The sequence below is a fragment of the Propithecus coquereli genome, unplaced genomic scaffold (genome assembly GCF_000956105.1).
Source record: "Propithecus coquereli isolate 6110/MARCELLA unplaced genomic scaffold, Pcoq_1.0 Scaffold8, whole genome shotgun sequence".
Taxonomy (NCBI): Eukaryota; Metazoa; Chordata; class Mammalia; order Primates; family Indriidae; genus Propithecus; species Propithecus coquereli.
The window spans coordinates 4,951,996-4,962,598 of NW_012154173.1; positions in this window are offsets into that span (position 1 = coordinate 4,951,996).

A 10,603-nucleotide genomic window follows, 5' to 3' on the forward strand; every position below is an offset into this window, starting at 1 on the left:
CCTTTTGGCTTATGAGAACATAGAATGCTTGGCTGTGGGTGACAGGTGATTTCCTCTAACCTCTGTCCAACCCTGCAGCTATTAATGCATGAGGATCTTCACGTATTATTTTTAAAATTAGGCACAAGTATGAAAAAGACAAAAAAAGCTTAATTATCAATTTTGGTCTGATTAAAACAAAGAGTTGGAAATGCACTCTTGCTATTGAAGAAAAAGAGTGTAATGGTGGCCTAACCATTAAGTATGAAAAATAGACTATCTATCACACATACCCAAAAATGTGTTATAAAGTACAGATGTTCTCCTAGATTAGAAAAATAAAGTTTGCTTTTAGCATATGTAAGCATACCATATGGAATTCATTTTCATCACTTCGATGCTTTTAAAAAATATTTCTTGAACAAATACTTTGGGAGTTTGATACAAAGATGTTAAAATCTTTAATCTGTTTTTATTCTTTAGTATTAGAAAAGATCAAGGCAATAATTTAGTAACTTATTACTGAATGGTGTAGTTAGAAACTAACAAGATGTAATGGATAAAAGTTTCTCATTTGTTTATGGATTATATGTCTATTTTCCATGCAAAGCCTCATGTGTATATAAATTAACTCTCACATTTTAGTTGATACATTCTTTTTCTTGGCTATTTTTAGTTCAGTCACATAACTTTGAAATCTCCAAAAATTCTCATAGCCCACTATTAGGCTTCTCTCCTATTTTCATGACAATTTCTTCTTTATTTTTAATTTAATAATCTAAATGGTGATATTCCATAAAATACATGTCAGAACAAATGTATAAGACAAAACTGACATGTAAATAGAGAAACATTTAAATATTAACATTAATTTTTCTTATTTTTTCATCTTCGTTGTGTTCTTTAAACAGTATAGTTAAAAACATATCTTTATTGTTTTATTTGTTGAAATCATTTTAATTTTTTATAAATTAGCATATTTAGTTAAAATACTTCCATCAAATGTAATTATTTTTTAAGTGCTTAAGATCTTATCAATTGATTACTTTTCCCTTACCATTCTCCCATGCGAGTCTCTGGTAAGTCATCTTTCTCTTCTGCTGGAAGAAGAAAGACTTTTTCTGTTTCTTTTCTTTTGTTTTTTTTTTTTTACAGAATTAAAAAAAGATTCAAAATAATTGGTAAAAATATTCTTTACTCTTAGTTGCATAAATAGAAAAAAATCACTTTTTTCTATGTGTTTTTCCAAAATGTCTTCTTTGTGATAGATGTGTGTCAAGCCTTTATGTGGATAATTGGGTGAAAGTTTTTAAATTTGGCATGAAAATCATCTGAATACCTTGTTAATAATATTTCTAGGTCTACTCTCTGAAGATTCTTTTTCAGCAGAATGAAATAGAACCAATGAACCTGCATTTTTAAGTACACATATGTGATTATCATATGTGTCACTTGAACCCACTGCGAGAAACTCTTAGAGAGGTTACACTGCTAAGCTTTGAGTTTTGTATAGGTAATGGTCTTTACACTTGAGTTTCCAAGTGACGTTTCCTCATTTTCTCTATTTTCCTCTTGTGTACAACATTAGTATCATTGAGTCATAAGACAATGACCTCAAAAGGTAAGTCATTTTATAATTTAATTTCTGTTTCACCCATATATATGATAGAAAGAATAATTATATATATTGATTTGCGTAACTATAGAAATGACATAATATTGCCTTCTAATCATATAGTGACTTTTCAGAGATACAATCTAGTGTAATGGAAATTTACTAAAGCTCAAGTCTTATTGTTTAATGTCCAAAGAGTCAAGTTTCAGTAATAGAGTTATTTTTATTGGGCATTCCCAATTGAGCTATGAAGGAATTACCACCCTTACCTATAAAAATAAATACACTTTCAAATATTTAACATTGGAAAGACAGGTCCATATGTGGGGAAATTCAGTTGCCCTGTCAGCTTTTGCTCTGTTCCCTTGGAAACCCTAGCTTCGCCTCAGGGTTTTCTTGCTTGGACTATTATAACCACCAGAGACTAAACCCCATGGATTCACAACTTCTTCTTCCAAGGATCTGGCTAAGTGTAGATTTTATAAAAATTGAAATATAAAGCAAATTAATAACTTAAACAACCTAGATTACAACCTGGGTTATTTCTGATGCAAACAAGTCTGATTATCTTCTATGGTAAAATATCGATCCCTCTCATAGGTTGCAATATAGGATGGGTAAAAAATATTTTCATGTTTTAAATTAAAAACAAACTGTAATGTATGTATGTATCATTTTTATGATTTGTTGCCTCAAATAACTTATTTTTAGTTGACTAGCTACTGCTCAAATAACATCAGATAACAGGGTTTTTACTGTACTTCAAGAGTCATCTGGATAGGGCTAATAGTCCCTAAAATTTAAGAGACTTAATAAAGCTATAAAGAAAAAATGTTTTAAAATGTCTTTTCAGACATCCTGAAAAGATAAATTGCAAATATCACTATGTATTTAGCCCTGACTGTCTAATCTAACACCCCACATTTGGTTGTATTTGTCCGCATTTGCTGACTCTAGGCCGTCCTCTCCCACTCACTGCCAAACACATTCGAATCAGCAACTATCGGCATTGCCTTTAAGGACACTAATTGCACGTTCAGTATTTATCTAACGTGACATCTATCACATGGAATTGTGGCGATTCTTCCCCTGAAACACTCTTTGTCCTTGTTTTCAGTGACAATTCTCGCTTTCGCTTTTCCTTCTACCTCTCTGGATACACACTGAAGATTTTAAATCTTCCTGTTCCTTAAATGTTAATAATCAACAGGTTCTTATTAATATAACAGGTCCCCTTGCTTCTTTTCTCTCTCCACATACCTCATTCTTCTAGTCTCATGGTTTCAACTGATCTCTGTATACTGATGTCTCCTACTGTAAACAAGGGAAGGTTAACATCCCACTGCCTGCTTACCACAGTATGTGGATGTTCTTCAGGCACCTGAAGCCTAAAGGAAAAACACTTAGAGCTTTGTATGTGGAAATAAATATGGTCAAGAATAGTCAAAACATTCCTGAAGAAGAACACAAAGTTAAAAGGACAGATTTTCTACCTAATAGCATAATATATTTTAATGATATAGCTGTTAGGAGAGAATTTTATTGGTTAAAAGATAGAAAGGTTATCGGAGCAGAAGATAATGAAAAAACAGACCCAAAACACATAGAGATATCTGATTTATGGAAAAGGTAACACTCAGAAGATTTTCACAATAATTTGCTCTGAGCTTATTGAATGTCTATGTGGAAAAAACACCTGATCTCTACATCATATCATAGATAAAACAACAAATAATTCCAAGTACATTTTGCATTTGAAGTTTTTAAATTACCTGGGAGTGGTGGTGAGCACCTGTAGTCCCAGCTACTTGGGAGGCTGAGGAGGGAGGATTGCTTGAGGCTAGGAGTTTGAGACCAGCCTGGGCAAGAGCAAGACCCAGTCTCTGTAAAAAATTAGTCAGAAAAATTAGCCAGGTGTGGTGGTGCGCTCCTATAATCCCAGTTACTTGGGAGGCTGAGGCAGGAGGGACTGCTTGAGCCCAGGAGTTTGAGATTGCTGTGAGCTATGATGATACACTGCACCCTAGCCAGGGTGACAGAGAAAGACTTTGTCTCAAAATAATAATAATAATAACAGAATAGAGCAATAGAGAGAAAAACAATGAGTATGAAAAGATATTTGGGAGTATAACAAGTTTTAGGTAAATATGATGGAACTGAAATGTCGCTGCTTGTGCAGTCTTGTAAACAAGGATGACATGAGAACTCCTTGAAGTTGTTGCTGGTATTTGCAGTTTCATATTTTAGAGATATTAGAAATAATAACCCTGAACAAAACAAAGAGTCAAGTCATGTTTGAGGTTTTGGAATATAAATGCATTGATATAATATATCAATTCTAAGCTCAGTTGTTCAAATTTTTGAACAAGTATGTTTTTTTATGATGTTTCAAAACCACATTTGCAATTCTCATCTGTCTCCACACACCATGAATCTCTCCCAAATGCAGAGCTTCCATTGATTTCAAAGGAAACATTTCACATGGAAGCAACAGGATTTGGTTAAGAACTGAAACCAAAGAAAATGCAGATACTGCAGATCTATTGAGAGAGATGTCAGATCATATATTCAGTGGACATTTGCAAATGTATAGGAAGTCCATTCTGGAAATATATTCTTTCATACACAAGTTGAAACTGTTGTTACAAATTTCACAAAAATGCACTCATACACTATTTATCTTTACAAAGAGCCAATACACCTGTGTTATTTGAAAAAGATCAAAATCAGAATCATACTCCTTCCTTACTTAGAGAAATACAGTAGCTTTTAAGATATTTTAAATTTTATAAAAATTACTTAAAATATATAAAAATTATTTTGACAGATCTCTATATGCACAAGCATATTAAAAATGTTTTGAAATTTAAGACAGCTTAGTTAAAATAATTTTAACACTTTGCTCTGTTACATAATTATTTCCTTTTTACTGACCACAAGGCAATTTACCAGGGACTAGGAAAACTCTCATATAAACCTGACAACTAGTAGGGCAGAAAGGTAGCTATGAATAGAATTATGAAGTATTGAAACATGTGCGTACACATATAATGTGAATACTTATATATGACAAACAATACACACATTAGTTTGAAAATTGGGAAAAATAAAATACAGTTTATAATTCCGTACTGATGACAGTTTTTTCTAGAAAAGCAAATTATAACTAATAGGAGTTCTATAGTTCTTATTACTAGACTCACAATAATATATATCACAAAGATGAAATTATCTCACAAAATGGCAATCATTTTATTCTTACTACAAATTTTAAATTTTTCTCTATAATTTTAATGAATATAAACTATAGATCCTTTATGTAAAAAACACATACAACTTAGACAAGCAAGGAATAATTTTCTAAAAAATCAAACCAGGTAGTTTTCTTGTATCTGTTAACAACTGACTCTCAAATTTTAAAAATAAAATTGAAATGTTTATGTTTTTCATAATTTATTCCATTCTTTCTCTCTCTCCATGTGTTTGTTTCTCTTTCTCTCTCTCACCTTAGCTCTGTTGACTTGATTGCCAAGGTAATTTTTTAAAAAAATTAAATCATGGTACCATGGCTCCACACCAATAATATATCGCTTTGCATTCAATTGCAATATTCCTCCTGAGGCCAAAATTTTATTTTCACAAAGAATAATGCTATGCAAAGTAACAGGAAACATACTGTGAATAATCTCTTACACATGAAAACCTTGGTGCCAATACTAAAACATTGGTTCTGTGTATGCAATCTAAATTGCCATAAAAAATGACAACAGGTTTTAGATCTATCAAATATATTTCAGTTATGAGCACTTTATCAATGTTAGAGTTAATTTTTCTTAAAAAACTTCAAAGTTCTAGCTTTAGAAATATGTAAAAAGCTCATGGATTATAATTTTATCCAGTGTCAAAAATATTAAAAGGAGAAGGTACACATATAATTTTTGATGTTTACTTTTAAATGACATAATGCTATTTATCTGAAATCTATGCCAATTTATTAATATGAAAGTTATATAATGAGTACATAAAAATATCTTCTACATGTTTAGACAGTGGTCTACAGTATACTATTTATTTACAAATATTTAGTTGTTCGTTTTTATGAATTTTATCCATTTTCATTCACTTTTTACCTATACATAATAGAAAAAATAAATAACCTCCAAATTCTCTGGATTTTAAATTAAAACTTTTGTTAGTTTACTAGTTTCTAATTTTTTAAATCAATTTCTTATAAATTTATACCACTTTTTCCAATTAACAAAGTTAAGAAATTATATGATTATATCCAGCAATACTTTGTGGAATTTATACACATGTCCAGTAAAATAAATTAAATAAAATTATTTTTAAAATTTTTCAGGGTATTATTAGTAATGAGTAATTCTTTTGACAAGGTAAAGGGAAAAAGTAATGTTTAAAAGAGATTAGAAAGGGAGAATTCTGGGAAGATGTTAGAGTAGAAAAAAACAGCAATCTGTCTCCCCACCTAGACAATAATTTCATTTGCGAAATGTGTCTGATGTAATTGTATTGGAACTCTGGAGTTTATAGAAAGCTTGCAACTTCTAGAGGAAAGCTAGAGTGGTAAATTGTGGTTGATTTTGGTCAATTTCAGCTTTTAGTACAATAGCAGATGTGGCAGCCAGTTGTGCAGGTATTCCTGGAACATCTTACATGCATCTTGTGGCAGTCAGGATAGACAGTAAGGAAATCATTCTCTGAATATTGGAGACCTGTGTCCTGACCACCAAATGCTGCTTTTTTCATGAAGAACAGAGGTGGGTGGCCATTGTGGTTGTACCTTCCCTTGCTGTAAGATCCTCTTCCCCAGGCTGAAGTGACTTCTAGTAAATTTAAAAGGTTAGTACCCTTTCCCTTCCACTCCCCAACCCTGCTTCATTTTTCTCTTTTTATTTTCCCCTCTTTGGGAGCCAGACCACAAAGACTAGGATACGCAAAAGCAACTGCATATATGACAAAAATAAGAAAGTAATCTTGCATTCAAAGAGAAAGGCACAGGTTCAGAAAAACCTTGAAAGGACCTTAAATTTACATGTCAGATTGATCTTTGGCATGGAGACAGCCTACAATAATCACAAACCATAAATGATAAACAAAAATAATAACAAAGCACAGCAAACCCCCAGGAAAGGGGAAAATCTGATTTTCACAGTTATCACAGTATTAGATTCAAATGTGCAGTTCTCAACAAAAACTCTCAAGGCACACACACAAAAAATACAGGAAAGTATGGTTCATTTACAAAATCAATCGTCAATCAATCAATCAACAGAAACTATCCCTAAAAAATACTTGATGGCAAATCTACTAGACAAAGACTTTAGAGAACTGTCTTAAAGATGCCAGAACTAAAGAAAGATGTAGAGAAAGTTAAAAAAAAAAAGTATGAACACAAATGGTAAAGATATAGAAAAACTACAGAAAAGCCTCACAAGTTCTGGAGCTGTAAAGTACAATAACTGAAATTATAAAATGACCATAGGGATTCAAAGGCAGATTTGAATAGGCAAAAGAAGGAATCAGTAAAATTGAAGATAAAGCAATGTAAATTATTAAGCTTGAGGAACAGAAAGAAAAAAAAATTGCAGAAGAGTGAACACAGCCTAAGGGACCTGTGAGACATCATCATGTGATTCAATGAGTATTCTGGAGTAGTCTCAGAAGACAGAGATATATAAGAGAGCAGAGAATATTTGAAAAAATAATAGCGAAAAACATCTGAATTATGATGAAAGACATGAATATAAACATCAAGAAGCTCAATGAACTCCAAGAGGAGCTCAAGTGACCCATAGAGAGATACATTATAATCAAATTTTCAAAAAACAAAATATTGAAAAAAATGAGAAAGCAATCACCTCAATAAAATTATAAAAATCTACACAGAAATTTTAGAAGTCAGAAGACAGTAGACCAATATATTCAAAATGCTAAAGGAAAAAAAAAAAAAAAAACTGACAACCAAGAATCTTATATCCAGCAACATTTTTTTCAGAAGTGGGGGCAAAATAAAGACAATCTCAGGTAAACAAAAGCTGAGGGACTTTCTTACCACTAGACTTGGCCCATATGCTCAAGGGAGTCCTTCAGGGTAAAATGATAAGACACTGGGCAGTATTTCAAAGCCAGGTAAAGAAATAAAGATTTCAATAAAATTAAATAAAAGAGCAATTACAAAAGCTAGTATTGTTATAAAAACTGTTTGTAACTCCACTTTTTATTTTCTATATAATTTGAGAGACAATACATTTTAAAATTATTAATCTAAAAGCCAGTATCATTGAACCTTGAGTTTGTAACTCCGCATTTTATTTTCTGCACAATTTAAAAGACAAATGCATTTAAAAGAATTGTTAGTTTATGTTTTGGGGTGCATAATGTAAAAAAATGTAATTTTTTGAAATCAACAATTTAAGTGGGTGGGGACTGATCTATTAAAGAAGCAGTCAGTATTTACATGCTATTGAAGTTAAGCTGGTATAAATTTAAATTATTGTTATAACTTTAGATTGTTAAATGCACTCAGTAGGGTTACCACAAAGAAAATAGCTATAAAATACATACAAAAGGATATGAGAAAGGAATTCAGTTTTTAAAAAAATTAAACACAAAAGAAATTAGTAATGCATAAAATAAGACACAAAAAGCTACAGTGCATATAGAAAACAAATAGCAAAATGACAGAACTAAATCTCTCTTTGTCAGTAATTACTTTAAGTTTGAATAGATTATACTTTCCAACTAAAAGACAGACATTGGCAGAATAGATGATAAAATAAAATGTTTTAAAAATGATCTAACTGTATGATGTCTGTAAGAGACTCACTTTAGATTCAAAGACACAAATACAGTGGACCCTTGAAAAAACATGAGTTTGAATTGCATGAGTCCTTTTATAGTCAAAATTACTCCTGCTTCTGCTACCCTTAAGACCAAACCCCCTTCATCCTCCTCCTCCTCAGCCTACTCAATGTGAAGATGATAATGATAAAGTCCTTTATGATGACCCCTTTCCATGTAATGAATCATAAATATATTTTCTCTTCCTTGTGATTTTCTTAGTGACATTTTTATTATTTCTAGCTTATTTTATTATAAGAATAGTGTGTAATACACATAACATCTAAAATATGTGTTAATCAACTATTTGTGTTATTGGTAAGGCTTCTGGTCAACAGAAGGCCATTAGTGGTTAGATTTGCAGGAATTCAAACGTTATATGCAGATTTTCAACTCTGTGTGGGTCACTGCTCCTAAAACCTGTACTGTTCAAAGGTCAAATGTAGATTGAAAATGAAAAGATAGAAAAAGATATTCTGAGCAAAATAGTAACTAAAAGAGAGCAGAGGTATTTATACTAACATTAGGAAGAAAAGACACTTTATCAAAAATGTTTACAAGCAAAAAAAAGGTTATTATATATTAATAAAAGATTCAATGAAGTAAGAAGATATGCCTATTATAAACATTTATGTACCTAATGATAGATTTTCAAAATATATGAAGCAAAACTGACAGAATTGAAGGGAGAAAGAGACAGTTGTAAAATAATAGTTGGAAACTTCAACACCTCACTATCAATAATGGATAGAAAAAACAGACAGAAAATATTTAAGGAAATTGAGAACTCAAACAACACAATAAACCAACTAGATCCACCAGACCAATGTAGAACACTCTACCCAACAATAAAAGCATACATATTCTTCTCAAGTGCACATGGGACATTTCCCAGGATAGACTGTATGTTAGACCACAAATCTAAATAGATTTTAAAACATAGATATCATACAAGTATCTTCTTTGACCATAGTGACATGAAGTTAGAAATCAAAAATGAAAGTAAAGCTGAAAAATTCACAAAATTGTTGACATTAAACAACTCACTTCTAAACAACCAGTGAATCAAAGAAGATACCAAAAGGATAATTATAAAGTATTCGGAGGTTAATGGAAATCAAAGCACAACGTACCCAAATTTACTGGATGTAGCAAAAGCAGTGCTAAAAGGGAGAAAATTTTAGATATAAATGCTTATATTGAAAAACAAGGATCTCAAATGAACAACCTAACTTTATTATTTAAGGAACTAGGACCATAAGTAATAAAGTTAGGTCGTTGAATAGACCTATAATTAGTAAGGAGATTGGATCGATAACCAATAATCTCCTGACAAAGAAAATCCCTGGACAACATGGTTTCACTGGTTAATTCTACCAAACACTTAAGGACTAAAACCAATCATTCTCAAACTTTTCCAAAAAATTTAAGAGGAGGGAATAGTTTCTAACTCATCCTATAAAGATGTAATTACCCTGATAACAAACAGAAAATGATACTACAAGAAAAGAAAATGACAGACCAATATCTCTTTTTGAACATTGATGTAAAAATCCTTAACAAAATACTAGCAAACTGAATTTAGAAGCATATTAAGAGATTATATACAATGATTATATACAATGAGTATAGGATTTATTCCTGGAATTCAATAATGGTTCAAAATATGAAAATTAACCAATGCATACACATTAACACAATGAAGAAAAAACAAAAAAGATGATTGCCTCAATTGATGCAAAAAGAACATTTGACAAAATTAACACTGTTTCATGATTTAAAAAAATACACAACAAACTAGGAATAGAAGAATGGTACCTCAACACAACAAAAGCCATGCATGAAAAGCCCACGGAGAATATAATGCTCCATCGTTAAAGACTGAAAGTTTTTCCTCTGAGATTAAAAAAAAACAAGGTAAAGGCTGGGCACGGTGGCTCACGCCTGTAATCCTAGCACTCTGGGAGGCCGAGGCGGGCGGACTGTTTGAGCTCAGGAGTTTGGAACCAGCCTGAGCAAGAGCGAGACCCCGTCTCTACTGAAAATAGAACGAAATTAATCGAAAACTAAAAGTATATAGAAAAAATTAGCCGGGCATGGTGGCACATGCCTGTAGTCCCAGCTACTCGGGAGACTGAGACAGGAGGA